The 13842-nt window shown below is 37.7% G+C and overlaps 1 protein-coding gene across 5 annotated transcripts in view; it reads left to right on the forward strand.

Moving 5' to 3' along the window:
- enah (ENAH actin regulator) overlaps positions 1–13842 on the forward strand; it is a 234966-nt gene that overhangs the window by 184498 nt on the left and 36626 nt on the right. The window contains exon 1 of one of the 5 annotated variants that reach the window (XM_041250684.1): positions 533–661. The exons of the other annotated variants lie outside the window; for them this stretch is intronic. The gene's annotated coding sequence lies outside the window, so the exon portion shown is untranslated. Of the gene's footprint in view, positions 1–532; positions 662–13842 lie in introns of those variants that run through there. 5 annotated transcript variants of the gene reach the window in all.

Genomic DNA, 13842 nt, shown 5'->3' on the forward strand with positions numbered 1-13842 from the left:
CAGTCCTGCTTTGCTGTAATATGGATGGCAATGAAAAATGTGGTTGACAAATCGCAAACCCCACGTTGTTTTAAAGGAGTTCACCACCTGCCTGCGGTTTACCGTGCAAGCAGGCAGGTGGTGAACACCGCCTGGATACTGGGGAGTTTTTGTTAGGAATGAATACGTATGTGCGTTCTATGGAGCAGCATCTGAATATAGAGCCGAATTGTGATTTTTTTTTTCAAAAACGCTGAAAAAGTTTGCCGTCCATACTTGCAAAAAAGACCTTCCAGATGCGTAAATCACAGAGTTCTTCGCTGGAAACAATTTGCAGTACTGTACATTTCTGCATTTGCATTACGTTTTATTAAATTCATAGATTTTAATAAAAATATTTATTAGTGTAATATGTGTCTTAATAAAGATTGTTAACCGCATACACGCTGTGGCAGACCTAAGGGCTGCCCATGCCTTTAAGGGTATATTGCTTATGTTGCACCCTTCGTTTGAAAAACGCAGGGTGTACAGCCATAGTTGACTGTCATCTGTGGATAACACAGTAGAGACTGCTGAATTCAAACCAAAAGTCAAGAATAAACTGAAAAAGGTACCTGTCTGGAGTCTGAACAAATAATAAGAAAGAGGTGGCACTTTAATGCAAACAAGACAATCTTTGCAGGTAAGTGACGCTGTTAATTTTGTTTCATCTGGTCGATGCTGCAACTTGATGTTTAGTTAGGAACTCTGTGAAGCCAGCTTGTTTTGGCTGGTGATTTTTAATAATATCAGTTTTTATATTATTTTAATTTGAAGTAAATTAAAATTAAAAGAAACAAGGTGCTTTGATGATTAGTGTTTACCTATTACCTAAGTGAGTTATCATTTGGAGTTCTGGTCACCACCCGCTTTCGATAAACTGGGATATATCGATTTTGTTTTGTTTGTTTTTTTTCTGTGTATGTGTGCACGGGGCTGGTGTATCTATTTTCCAGTGTATCCGATTAGGAAACTTTTCTGTAGGAACTGCCTGACCATTTCAACACATGTTTGTTTTGTTTACTGTACTGGTGATTGGGGAACATTTTCAATGTCAGGTTATTGTGTGGGAGTTTATACCGTCCATCGCTTACTGTGGGTGAATCAAATTACACAAACCTGTCCGTTCTAAGCGTGTTGACTGTACCTGTCATTTTTCTGCAGCATGAAGGCAGACTATTTTAGTTCAAGCACCTTATAAGGATTTACAGACTAGTCTTGATCAACCCGAAAAAGTTGGGACATATTGTATTAGTTGAGGTTCTTTTTTTTTTCTTTTTTGTAAATGTAATTTATAGGAATTGGCAGGGAACCATCCACTTAGGTACTGTTCCAGCCTACCTCCATATTTAGCTATTGCAGTCAATGAAATTGGCATAGTTTATGACTGATGTAATCTGCTTTTAATTCAGTACTGGTTTTTAAGTTATGGTTTTCTTTTGCTGAGGAATTAACAATAACTGGGTGCAATAACTTCCCATAAGGTCCAGACTTGCTGAAGTGCTAGTCGGTAGGCTTTACAGGGGTGACTTTCCATTCCTGTATTGCTCATCTGAAATTAAACTCCTTAATCTGTCTGAGCAGGAGATTAGATTGAGAGGGAAGGTGTAGTCTTTCACATAATAAACACTTATCACTTTACTTATAGAATTGTCTCTTACTGTAGTCTTGTCCTCCTAAACAACTGCTTTGCACAGAAGTACAGTTGCTTTGTGCAGATCCCAACTGGGAGTGTAGATTTTCTTTTTTTTTTTTTTTAAGGCTACTAAAGCTTTAAAGAAAGCTAGTGAATATTGTCTAAAAAAAAAAAAAAAAAAAATGAAGTGCAGGGGAGAGTTTCTGCCTAGCCATGTGCAATATAAAAAATGAAAAAGCTTCGAGGATTTATTTTAACTAGTGAAAATAAAAACAGTGACTAGGAAAAAAAATCATGTTCATCTATAATGAGATGTCTTTGCATTTACACATAGTGTCGCTAATAAGTCTTATGGAACATTATAAGGGTCATAATTAAACAGTTAATTTGTTAATTAATTTGTCAATTCGTAAGTTAATTCATTTGTCAGTTCATGAGTTTTCTTAAATTACTAGGTCAATTTGTAAGTTAATTTGTTAATTCTTAAATTAATAGGTCAATTCATAGGTTAATTCAAAAGTTAATTATATGTATAATTTTTTTTAATTTATAATTTTTTAGATTCATAAATTTAATTTGTAAGTTCATTTGTCAATTCTTACGTTAATTTTTAAATGATGGGTAATGGGAGAGACAGAGAGAGGAGGGGAAGATGGCAATTGAGCTTTCAATTAAATTTGGCAATTTTAATATCTTCTTTCTTGGTTAGTTTCCATTTGCTTGTGTTTTACACGTAGCTTAATTGGCCAATAATGAATCAGTTTTTGTTGCACAGATGTGCACTTTTGTAACGTGCAGTGGGATCAATGTGTCATTCATGGGGTTTCCATGTTGTTTTTTTTTTTTTTTTTTTTTTAACTTGACATTTACACTTGAAATTTCTCATGTAAAATGCTTTTTTGGGTTTCCATTCACACAGTTTAATTTACTTGAATAAACCAGGCTTTTCAAACGACGTCATGCAAATGAATGGGAAAGGTGAGGCTTAATATGTATGCTGTTTTTGAAGATTACTAGTGAACTTTTGTGAAAATGTGGTTTCCATGCGCAGAAAACTGGTACACGAGTGAATCTAAGCTGCTGTAATAGAGCCAAATACCTCGTCCATGGCTGGTTAATAATGTGTTTTACTACTCTTGTCCAAATTGTTTTTCAAATGTTATTAGTAGCTTAGAAGCCCTACCTGTCCAGACGGCTGACAGCTGCTGAGGAAGCATTCAACACCACACTATGCAAATATGCGTAGTGAGTACTTGAAAGGGAGGTGGTGGATACTGGTGAAACAGACTGAAGAGCAGCATTAGTTCATTACCAAAATTGGCACTGCCTGCTGTGAGACAGATGGGAAAGATTACCAGTGTTGCCAAGTCTCACAAGAAAAAAAAAAGCAACACTGCCTTTCAAAACAAGTGAATCCATGTTACAGTATAGGTGTTTATGCAAGTTCCAACCAGCGACTCTCAAAAACAAATCCAATTCTGCTTATTATAAGCGGACTTGGCAACTGTGAAGGTTATCTCAGCCACCAGTTTCAGTTGGTCAGGTCTCGTGCTGTCAGAGATTCTCTCCTTTCTTTTAAGTTGTGTTGGATTTAGTGTTGTGCAAAATATTAATGGGTGCAAATTTATTTGGTCATTTCTGAGAGAGCATCAACAACTTATTGGATGTTTCGCTGTTTTGGGTGATGTAGCTGGCACATGACATCAGGTTCATGAACTATATTTACTAGCATGAAGGGCAGACACGTGTTGTCTTTGGGAACAAAAAAGGACGGGAATTAATTCAGTTAGACATTTAAGCAGCAATTATATTCTCAAACTGCTGCATTAATACTATAACACAGTGTCACAAAGACAGCCGGAGTGGGTGAAGTCAGACCACAAGCAGGAAATAAACAACAAGAGAGATGGAGTTTGGTGGAGCTGAGCGAACGGCTTCGCTCAGCATTTAATGAGTGAATAGAACAGACAGAAAATAAACGGTTGTAACATACAAAAATACAGGACATGGCACTGGTAGCCAAAATAAAAAGACAAACAAAATGGACTATACAGACAAAACATGGTGAGCTTATTTTTAACTATTATTATTATTCTCTTTACCTCTGTCTCCAATCCTGTTCTCCACTCACTGAACACACAACCCCGAGTATGTGAAAACATGTTGCTTTTATGCAGCTGTACCGAGGCTCGACTGCTAATCAATCATTCAATTGGAGTCTCGGTACAACTGCAATTTTAAACACTCGTGTTACACACACAGACCCGTTTATATCCCGTATACCAATGACTATACACCAAAGTTAACACACAACATATAACAGAAAATACACACGGGGCAAGTACTTTGCTACACACAGGCATAACGCAGTTCATGGTAAGTGATTTTAAACAGAACTGTAAACCCCCAAGAGGTATACCTCACTCAGCAACACACAATAATAATAAAAAAAGCTGCCCGCATTATCAATAAGGTGAACAACACCACTGCTAACCATAAAATCGCCCATCAGCCACTACTTTCTGCCGTCTTGGAATCGACAGTAAACTGACCTGCTCCCTTGCAATATTTATAGTTCAGTATAAACACGCTCATTAATATTTACACATGAAATGCGGGTTTCCAATGTGAAACTGGGCGTGGATTTCCTGTGTGTTTCGTCATTTTCACGAGTAAGTGAGATTTACCCTATCCCTCTCTTTGGCTGTTTTTTTCCACCACAAACCTGATTTACCGAGTAATTCTCCCAAACGTGCCCGCGCAGCACCATTTCACGGGTACATTGAACCGCATGGAAACTACATGATTGGCATTACTGTGTGCGGCAAATTTTATCGCACTGTGCATTTATTATTTAGGGAGCATTCATGCACCGCACTTCACATACAGTATCAGTCAAAAGTTTGAGTACACCTGCTTGAAACCAGGTTTTTCATGATTATCTATGCTTTTAACTGTATAAACTTGTTATAAACACTTAATATTTCATTGTATGATACATGTACTTATATAAGCTGATAATCATAAGTGAATTGCATTCAAAAATGTAATTTTTAAATGAAAATGTAAACCTTGTCAATTTCAATGAAATGGTCACCCAAAGCAAGGGGATTTCAGTCTGAAGCCCAAGTCAGTTAAAAGTCTGAAATGTGTATAACATGGTGTTTGAACACTGGCCTAAGTATAAAAGTGTCTTTGCTAGATGGTCTCTGAGTTAACTAGTATGTTACCTAATTAATCTTTTGTCACCAATTATTGTTAGCAGGTGAGGGTCCATGATTACTATAAATATAGGTAGCATAGGCACAAGTTTGTCATTCCTGAATGTAAGAGAGCAGAAAATGGCAAAGTACTCTGTTATGCAAAGAAAAAAGACTTATTTTAAGAAATGAATGTCAATCTTTAAGACAAAATCGCAAGAACTTTGCAAGTGTCTGTAACTGCTGTGGCCAAGACCATCAAACAATTTGAAGAAACTGGCACTCATGAGGAGCGAACAAGGTCAGGCAGGTCAAGGGTGACCTCAGAATCAGAGAACAAGTTCATTTGGGTCACAAGTCTGCGAAACCGGCAATTAACTGCCCCTGAAATACAAGCTCAGCTAAATGTTACTAGAAGTACAGATGTTTCAACATCAACTGTTCAGGGGAGATTGTGTGAAGCAGGCCTAACTAGAAGAATTGCTGCAAAGAAACCATTGTTAAGAGTGCAGAATAAGAGGAAGAGACTCGCCTGGGCCAAAAAACACAGAAACTGGACGTTTGATGAGTAGAAGTCGGTCTTATAGACCAATGAGTCAAAATTTGAAATATTTGGGTCCAACCACCGAGTATTTGTAAGACGCAGAGAGGGTGGGCGCATGAGTTCTGCGTGTGTGGTTCCCACTGTCAAGCATGGAGGAGGCAGTGTAATGGTCTGGGGTTGCTTCGCTGGTGACAGAGTTGGTGATCTTTACCAAGTCCATGGCAAGCTCAACCAGCATGGCTATCATAGCATACTTCAGAGGCATGCCATTCCATCAGGATTACGGCTAGTTAGGCAGTCCGAAACGCACCTCAAAGTTGTGCAAGAAAGTGAAGGACAACTCAATCTAATGACCTTTAATGCCTCAAAAGTATAGAAAATGGCTATTATTCCCCACAAACTTTGCTTTTGTGACCAGGACAGGTAAATTTCATAATATCACTATTTCCAATGAGAAAACGGGAGCACTATAATCGTAAATCTCGAAAAACTACTCGCTTCTAAATCTTTTGTAGTCATTTTTGTATTACTTTAGTATAAATACATGTTAATTTGGATTCATATGTTGTTTTTTTCTGACTTTGTGAACGAAAAGACACAAAAGCTCCCGTTTTCTCATTGGAAATAGTGATATTTTGAAATTTACCTGTCCTGGTCACAAAAGCAAAGTTTGTGGGGAATAATAGCCATTTTCTATACTTTTGAGGCATAAGCAATTAGCACTTACTACCCAGGAACAAAAATTGTGTTACATAGTGTTGTAGATGCTCCCTCATGTGATTGACAATGTTCAAACAGGCTGTAAAAAATGTAATTGCCAAATTAAATTCAAAGTTCAATTGGCAAACAGCTCATTTAGATTTAATGTAAGAATTGACTAATTAACTTATGAATTTACAAATAAATTAACAAATTAACTATTTAATTTTGACCCTTATAATTCTACATAAAGACTGAGCCCACCACCAACTTGAACTGCCTATATTGTGTAGAAATCCAAAAGCTTCTGATTGTAAAACACTATGAACATTCCACATGCGTGTAGTGTTCTTGAATTTTGTATTTCTATCATTCAAAACTAAGCTGTGGTAGCCAAGGAATGCAATTTAGGCCAGAAATGACAAAATCAAATAGTGTACTTAAGTGATTTATAAGGAATTTGTTGCCAGACACTGCAACATTATTGTAACATAGCAATTTAACCCATCTTGCAAATGCAGAGCACCCATGGAAAACCTCTGGATAGCAGGATTGTGTTATTTGGGGAATATAGATTTCCTTCAAAATCACTTAAAGTTCTCTTGAAATAATTGTACTTACAGTATACCTTCATTTTGAATCATTAAAAACACAGAAATCAAGATTATTGCATATATTTTGAATGTTTGTAGTGTTTTACGGTCACATTTTAATTTATGCCCAAGTCATTAAAAACATTGATGTTTTGGTTTATAGTGTGCAAGGTCCTTTGTAGGTGTAATTTTACAAATGAAAGGGTAGGTGGAGTGCTTTAGAAAACAAAATATCAATGAGCCACAAGATACTGGACAACCAGATTCACTGGCTACTGGTTGGTGGTCTTGACATTTGCTGTGATCTTTATAGCAATCCTGTAAAATTCATAATAGAGATGAGCTTTGTCGTCTTGTACTGGGAGCAGGATGACGATTAGAGAGATCTTAAAGCAAGGCTGAGAAGACAGAGCCTCTTACTGAGATCTCCCCATCTTTGTCCCAGGCCAGCTGTGAATGCATGCACTGTGAGTCAGTGTTCCTGTGCACTGATTTTTGTTTATAGATTGTTGTGATCTTTGCATCAGGCATAATTTACTTAGCTATTTTGAAGTGGCACTACTGTACTTGATCTGGACTTCACATCATTTTAATTTGTTAAAAAACACAATAATGTAAGTACTGTATTCACCATGTTTAGTTTGTGCCCTTTTTTGGCAGCGTTTTTCTGCTGACATCCCTCATACTGCAGCTTGGACGGATTTACTTTTTTTTTATCCTGGAGTCGTTCGTCTGCCATGCTGCCAGCGCTTTCACAGGGCTCTGGTACTTCATCATAATGTCGCAGCGTTTACACTGCCTAAACATTTTAATGAACTCTCCTGAGCCTTAAATAACACACAGTTGGCCAGGCAGGCAGTGTTGCTGACTCATTTCCAAACCAACTGTATGTTGTCAAAAGTCTGGAAACCTTTTTCAGATATAATCATAATTTTAAAATAGAATGATAATTCAAAATTAATAACAATTACATTAAATGAATAAATAAATGGTGGCTGAGTGAAGACTAAAATGCATAAATTTAAAAAAATAAAAAGCAAACATGGAATGGTTTCCTTTTTTAATTTATTTATTAGTAGTTTATTTGGCAGGCGCCTTTATCCTTTGTATGTCATTTTTTGCATTTCTTGTGACCGTCAGGTTCTTATCGGCCATTGACTTGTCATGTAAAATTCTCACTTGTGTTTGTGTGTATCATGCATTCAGTGAGCGGTAAGGTGTTTGTCAGTTCATTTGAGGCATGCGTACATACAGTATGTCACACTTCACTTCACATGTTGCATTTAAATAACTGATTATTGTGATGAATCCTACAGAGTACATTTGTTAGCACAGATTATTGCTAGTCTCAGAATATGAGGGTAAATATGCCTGACACTTATTTTCACATCTCTCTAAAGAGCTACATGTTCTTTTGTAATAAAACTTACTAAGGACATTCTTTAGTACAAGTTATTGAGTTTATCATAATCTGGGGGAGTATGGAGTCTATCTGACTATCTTTGCAACTTGCCTTTCTCTCTGGTATGACAAACTTATATTTTTACATATTCAGGAGCACGTTAGTATCTGTGTTTTTGTATGCACCATGTTCATCAGTACATAACGGTTATGTTTTATATGTGTCAAGAGAAGTTTATTTGGTTGTGATGATGATGGTTTGTATATTCTTTAGCATTAGATTCTGAGAATACAAGGATGCATACTGTATGTGAGTCTCAAATGAAGAATTACATTGAAATAGTGTGTTTGAATCTATACAAGGGTACTGGAGATGTTGAAAATTAATCTTAGCCTTCTACCTCATCAAGACTCCCCTAGCAACTGTTCCCTTGACAACACAGTTAGAAAAGCAGATGGTGGGTCTGAGATCTGCCTCGAGCATCATTTCCTCAGTCCAAAAGGCGCATAAGAAAATGTCATTATTTCATAAACGAATACAAAATTTTAAGAAAATAGGTATGTTAAAATTAAAAAGCCAGTTCCTTGGGATGGGCATGCATAAAGCACTTTGACAATTCCCCAGTGCCCTCTGGGTGCTGTTAACTTCAGATTGAGGCTTGCATTTGTTACAAAATCCATGTTAAAATGTGGTGGTAAAGGTATCAAACATAATGGGCCCGAGATTCAAAAGGTTTGCGCACCATGCAGAGGGGTAAGCTCGTCACAAATGGCCATTGTGCTGAAATTGTGTCAAGTTGCCATATTCAAAACGTCCTTTTGCGCGTCACAATCCATTCTGCGCTGTGCAGAAAATAAAATGTATGCATCGCGCAATATGGGGGGAGTGGCCGAAAATATGCGTGATCCTGGTATATTCGAAGGTATGCGCCAAGCACAAAACCAGGTTTGTGACGCGCAGAGTAAGGATTGTAAAAGGACTGCGTTAACTCTGCTTACACTACCATTCCAGCACTGACTACAAACAGGCAACAATGGGAAATGTGGGTAGCATGCAGGGTGTCCGTCGACATGTGGATGTGAATGATGCAAGGCACACCCAGCAACAGCAACCCCGACATAGGCGAAGATATGCTGAAAGGGTGCACCGGCCTCGGTACACATATCAGGGCTCAGCAATGAGCAAACAGTGTCCAGGTATTGTCTCGACTCATCTATGCCACATGCTGCATGATGACCTGACTAGAACAAACCTGCTCAGTCATGCCTTGTCTGAGCAATTGGTACTGTCTGTCAGTATGTGTATCCTGGCTACCGGGACCTTCCAGAAGGTGGCAGGTGATACAGTGGGGATCACCCAGTCAGCCGTGTCCACCACCTCGACCGGTTCATAACCGCGTTGCTACAACGTGCTGAGGAACATATTAAATTCCCCAGTACCAGAGCAAACAGTGAGGAGATAATGCAGGGTTTTTATGAGGTCGCGCACCTGCTATGCCATGCCATATAAACAGGGTATTCCGAATGAATCCGTCCGTATTCTGGATACCAGTATTCCGAAAACGTGATACAGAATACCCACTTAGTATTAGGATACTGTCGGAATACTAGCCCTTCTAGACACATTCAGAAAATCTTTTTTTTTTCTAGATGCACGAGTCGTCGTTTTATAATCTATAATATATAAGATGATGGCTTGTGTGCCCAACAAAGCCTTTGCAAAAACTGTGCACAAATATATTTGTACTTGTATGACCCCCAGGCTATTTTATTATTATTATTATTTTTATTATTTTTTTTTTTTTTAAGTTTTTTTTTAGTAGATCAAGTGGGGGTCAAGAAGAGCTACTTCCTTGTTGTGACCCCTGGGCAACGTCTCTGATGGCAAAAAGCTCTTCAAATCGAACTTGCCATGCAACGCTTAAGCAAAGCAATGTTGGGCTTGGTTAGTACTTGGATGGGAGACCACCTGGGAATACTGAGTGCTGTAGGCTGTGTCAATACATCTACAATACCTATATCTATCTATCTATCTATCTATCTATCTATCTATATATATATATATATATATATATATATATATATATATATATATATATATATATATATATATATATATATACATATCCTTTACCAGCCTCAGTATGCACATTTGAGATTTTAAAATGCAAAAAAGAATGAGATCTGAAGCTATAGTTACTATGGGAATCTATAAGGTATTCATTTAAATAAGTATATTCATATAATTTACATTGAGTAGCCTTATATACCAGAATATACCAGTGCTTCAACCTGCGTGAAGCCAAAGAAGTCCAGCCTACCAAATCGTATAATATACAATGATGAGTATTAAATCTTGTATTTGTATTGTATCTCAATGCTGCATGATATAGCGAGTCCAGTTTACCTAAAGTTGATGGTGATGCAAACCTATAAGTCAATTTGTGGCAAAAACATACAAGCAATAAGCCTCTTTTGTTTCTATAACATATATAACATGTTCATATCATAGTAACGTTTATAGCTTATTCCCATGCCCAACAGACGAGTGTGGAAACATGCACTCACCTCTGTCCAGCACACTGCCTTCGTTCTGTTCCTTTAATACGGTCCTATTAGCATATGGTAATGCATCGATAAATAGAAACATGCAAGACAAGATGCAAATGTATTCTAGGTGGACATTCAATATGCACATAGCGCAATCAAATTTGAATAGGACGAAAGCCCTAATCCATTTTGAATATACCAATATCTGTGTGATAATTGCGATGCGCTAGTTCCAGTAACTGCACACCGCTGGCTCAAATAGTGTCGGGGTAACAGTCCACTCTGGAGTTGGGTACAATAGTACAAACGTACAATAGTACAGTGGCGTTATAAGTACATTAATTTGAAAACTCGGCGCCTAGCTATGGAGCTAATTGTGTATTTGAATGATCCGTATGTATGTGTGCACGATATAGTGTGTGGTCACCAATGATAGCAGCTTATCGCATTACTAAGGGTGACTGTCCATCATTCTGCATTCTCGCTTGGCTGTTATGTGCAGTTGCTATATTGGTAATGAATGCGCAGACTGTTTTGAGAGGCACAAACAGATTTGCGAATTGCTCAGAAAACTACTATATTCCAATGTCTCACAAATGCTTTGTGCCGTTTTGGAATATCTCTCATTTTGCGAGGCACAAATTTAGCGAGGGTATTGCGCGAAGATCAAAGATCGGGCCCAATGTGTACAGTGGCTCTCAAAAGTATTTACCCCCTTGGACTTTTCCACATTTTATTGTGTTACAACATGGAATCAAAATGTATTTAACTAGGAGTTTTTGCCACTAATCAACACAAAGTCCATAATGTCAAAATGAAAAATAAAATCTACAAATTGTTCTAAATTAATTACAAATACAAAACAGAAAATAATTGATTGCTTAAGTATTCACCCCCTTGAGTCAATATTTGGTAGAGGCACCTTTGGCAGCAATTACACCCATGAGTCTATTTGGATAAGAGCTCTCTAACAGCTTTGCACATGTGGACACTGCAATTTTTGCCCATTCCTCTTTGCAAAATTGCTCAAAGCACCGTCAAGTTGGACGGGGACCTTTAGTGAACAGCAATTTCCAACTCTTTCTACATATTCTCAATTGGATTGAGGTCTGGGCTTTGACTGGGCCACTCCAGGACATTGACCTTTTTGTGGCTTTGGCTGTATGTTTGGGGTCATTGTCCTGCTGGAAGATGAATCCCAGGTCTCTTGCAGACTTCCTCCAGGATTTCTCTGCTGCATCCATTTTGCCCTCTATCTTCACGAGCTTTCCAGGCCCTGAGGCAGAGAATCATCCCTATAGCATGATCCTGCCACCACCATGCTTCACGGAAGAGATGGTGTTCTCAGGATGATGTGCAGTGTTGGGCTTGCGCCAAACATATCGCTTAGTATTCAGGCCAAAAAGCTCTATTTTGGTCTCATCAGACCATAGAATCTTCTTCCACTTGGTCTCAGAGTCTCCTACATGCCTTCTGGCAAACTCGAGCTGAGATTTGATGTGAGTTTTTTTCATGTCTTTCTTTTTGCCACTTTCCCATAAAGGCCAGTTTTGTGAAGCACCCGGGCTATTGTTGCCGTATGCACAGTGTCTCCCAGCTCAGCCGTGGAAGACTGTAACTCCTTTAGAGTTGCCATAGGCCTCTTGGTGGCCTCCCTAACTAGTGCCCTTCTCACCTGGATACTCAGTTTTTGAGGAAGGCCTGTTCTAGACCAATTCACAGTTATGCCATATTCTCTCCATTTCTTAATAATAGACTTTACTGTGTTCTGGGGGATATTCAATGTCATGGAAATGTTTTTTTATCCTACCCCTGATTGGTGCTTTTGAAGAACCTTATTCCGAATTTGCTTTGAATGTTCCTTCATCTTCCTGATGTAGTTTTTGTTAGGAAATGTACTAACCAACTGTGGAACCTCCCAGAGACAGGTGTATTTAACCTGAAATCATGTGAAACACCTTCATTGCACACTGGTGGACTCCATTCAACTAATTATGTGACAGTTTGTTGCACCAGAGCTTATTTAGGTATGTCATAGCAAAGGGATTGAATACAATGCGATCAATTATTTTCTGTTTTATATTTGTAATTAATTTAGAACAATTTGTAGATTTTATTTTTCACTGACATTGTTGACTTTTTTTGTGTTGATCAGTTGCAACAACTCCTAATTAAATCCATTTTGATTCCATGTTGTAACACAGTAAAATGTGGAAAAGGGGGGGTGAATACATTTGAGAGCCACTGTACTATAGAACTTGTATTATGTTTTATTATAAATTGTATTAAGATGTTGCAGTTTCTTTGGAGTTTTAAGGTAGATAATTCAACTTTATTGTAGGGATGTATTTATTGTTTATGTATTAAAAAAATGAAAAAATTATCAAACATTAGTCAATGCCTTATATTTAAATATTGCTGTGGCAAGGTGGTTAACAGTGTGCAGGTGCGGGAATACAGCAGTGAACAGACAGACAACGATAATCCAGGTGCAATGGTATTTATTTTTGTAACCCAAAATCTGATGACAAAATGGCAGTAAACAATTACAATGAGAAACAGAGAAACAATTACAATAATCCATGGGTTGGTCCCAAAATAAGTCTCGATCTTATACCCACATGTAACAGAAAACACAAAGTCCACAGTGAGTGCTCAAGTACTCGTGGTGCAAATACAGTTATTCATGAAAATAACAAAGTGCAGTGTAGTCCGGGTTTGTGCTGGCCTCTAAATGACAACTAACAGTATATTTAATAATGACAAAACAAACAAAACACACGTCTTTCCTTCCGGTTCAGCTTAACCATATCAAGGAACAGATCACCCCTTAGTTAACTAGTGCAACCACTTCTCCAATCCTCGGCTGCCACATTGTTTAAACCCGAATAGTAGCAAGTCTAGCTATATGCATGTACATTTCTGATACTGTATATATTTTACCTGTTCTGATTAAAACAGACTCCTTCAAAACACTGGTGTACTGTATATGAGATATTGGCAGTTTTTACTTTTGTAAAAAATGGATTGCATACTGTAGAAATATTGCCAGGTGATGTCTTTTGTTTACAACTAAGACTTCCCTCAACTTTTCCCACAAAATATACTTAAGTGAAAAAGTACATCCTACATTACCCGACTTACAGTGCACTAAATGTTAAGGCATTCTACTTAATGATTTGTTCAGGATCCATGTTAATA

This window comes from Polyodon spathula, chromosome 5, assembly GCF_017654505.1.
Source record: "Polyodon spathula isolate WHYD16114869_AA chromosome 5, ASM1765450v1, whole genome shotgun sequence".
In the NCBI taxonomy this organism is placed as follows: Eukaryota; Metazoa; Chordata; class Actinopteri; order Acipenseriformes; family Polyodontidae; genus Polyodon; species Polyodon spathula.